Here is a 2,222-nt window from a genome sequence, read left to right as displayed (position 1 = left end):
TCGGTTCGTCCGTTGAGTTTTCAGGAGGTAGGTTGTTCCCTTAAATATAGCTTAGCGCGCGCGGCAGGCATCCTCTTCGCAGCCTCTTCGTGGGAGTAAGAGGAATGCATAATAGATCCATACATACACTCACGTTTCGTTGTTCTTTCCCCTTCCCTGCTCTCTTCCCGTCCGTTCTTCCTCGTACTTCTGCGGAAAATTTGAATTTCTAATTAAGCCCGTGTGCAAGTACGAGTAAAGCTTCATCAATCGCCGTTCGTGTGTTCACGTCGCAACTTCGTCTTGCAACTTCTGGCGAATTTGCTTAGCGATCGCGTTCTCGCAAAAATTTTACATTTTCCGATTAATATAAAGATTATTTCAATTGAAAGAATATGCTGCGACCGTAAAGTTACGAAAAGGAAAAGATCTTTCGCTGCTATTTTCAAAGTAATCCTCTCCCACATGTCCACAAACACATCCATCATCACGAACTCATCGGCACGAGTAATCTGCGTTTGCTCGATCGGTAAGGTTGCGAGATAAAAGGAGATCCAAGGTTGTTTAACCGTAAGTGAAAGCCGCGGGCCTCTGGAATCTCGTGTCTACGTCAGTAAGACGTAGATGCGTTGCGCTCTCGATATCACATTGTGCTGTTCGACAACGCGTACGTCCGCGTGTTTCCCAAGCAACGTCGTCGTCGCGATCCTCGCGACAGGGCCATTAGGGTTTCACGTGACATCGAGTACTCGTGCCTGTAAGTGTTGTATTTCGTAAGTGCTCTTCACATTCGCCTCTTTGACAGGAAAAGCGATCCCAGCGACAACCGTTGGCTTTGAAGTCGACTCGGACGCGTTAGCAACCGCTACGATAACGACACGTTCCACGTCATGTAAAGATAATTAGTTATCGTACATTGATGTCGAAATAATATTTCGTACTTGTGATATAGTTTAGTGTGTGAAAGTGCTTATTAAGTAAAAGCGCATGCAGGAATTGGATTTTCCGGCAGAGTTTTTCCCCGAATCGAAATTTTAGCTTTATCTGAATTTTCCAATATCTGTATATTCTGAAGAGGCAATGTATGTTTAATACACATGGAAAGTGATGTCCTACTTAGCGCCTTTAAACGACAGAAAACATATTAAATGCCACTTGTAAGTTCTAAAGATGATTTTTCCACAAAATTAGTTATGTAACAGAATCAAAACAAGTTAATATAGATTTTAAAGTATCAAAGTAGGTATTAAATGGAATATTGAGGTCGAAAGAGTAGGATGAAAATGAGTCACTGTTTACTTGGGTCACTGTTTCATTGAGAATACATGATGAAACAAACTGAATCAAAATTTTCATCTTATCTTTGACCTCATTTCATTTACTATTTTAACATTCCATTTATTATTTTGATATTCAATTTCCGCTGTTTAGAGGCCAAGTAGGACTTCAGTTCCTATATGTATTCCTCAGTCGAAATTTTAATCCTACTTTTGACCCCAATATTGCAGTTAACGTTTGTCAAAATCAATTTTGGAAAGAAGCGCTAAGCAAAATTTCAGTTTTCATGTATATTAAATCTGATCCTTTCTTGAAAATAGATCTAAAATTTCGACTCAAGCTGGTATGGTGCAAAACCATATTCGACATATCCGACGTGCCAATGAGAATACACGAGTTCCACTAGGCGTGATTCAAGCGCCTTCAGAGAAGGCGCATGAGGCGGGACGCAAAAACCTTAATTGCCTCGTCGTATATCGGAACGCGATTTCCCGCCTTCTGCCGACGTCGTGATCTCATATAAGCGCGGAGACGGTGCTCTAGTTCTCTCTCTCTCTCTCTCTCTCTCTCTCTCTCTCTCTCTCTCTCTCTCCCTGAGTACTTTATAATTTCCAACTAGACCTAACAGATCTAAGAAAGGCATGTCGGGCAATTCCCGAGGTGGAGTCAAGCTCGAAGGAACAAAATGAGAGTTTCCGTGAATGTGTGTGACATTAAGGCCGTAGCCGGCTGCAGCCACCCGGTGGAACGTTAACAGGGCGGCGGATGGGTGGCTAGCTGGCTGGATAGATGGGTGGTTGATGGGCGCACGAGGGGTGAGCCGAGTCGCAACAGGCGCGCAACTGCGCATGGGATGTACATCGCGTAGAAGGAGGAGAGAGAGAGAGAGAGAGAGAGAGAGAGAGAGAGAGAGAGAGAGAGAGAGAGAGAGAGAGAGAGAGAGAGAGAGAGAGAGAGAGAGAGAG

General features: G+C 43.6%; 1 protein-coding gene across 1 annotated transcript in view; it reads left to right on the top strand.

The window, feature by feature from the left end:
- Positions 1-573: 573 nt before the first annotated feature.
- The window catches only part of LOC116840996 (J domain-containing protein), a 14,282-nt gene continuing 12,633 nt past the window's right edge, over positions 574-2,222 (top strand). Inside the window, exon 1 of the mRNA XM_032808439.1 lies at positions 574-736. The gene's annotated coding sequence lies outside the window, so the exon portion shown is untranslated. The remainder of the gene's footprint in view (positions 737-2,222) is intronic.

The sequence above is a fragment of the Odontomachus brunneus genome, unplaced genomic scaffold (genome assembly GCF_010583005.1).
Source record: "Odontomachus brunneus isolate Ranch 3 - 2012 unplaced genomic scaffold, Obru_v1 Obru_scaffold_013, whole genome shotgun sequence".
Classification (NCBI taxonomy): domain Eukaryota; kingdom Metazoa; phylum Arthropoda; class Insecta; order Hymenoptera; family Formicidae; genus Odontomachus; species Odontomachus brunneus.
The sequence above is the reverse complement of the archived record's forward strand: the minus strand, read 5'-3'. Positions and strand labels throughout refer to the sequence as shown.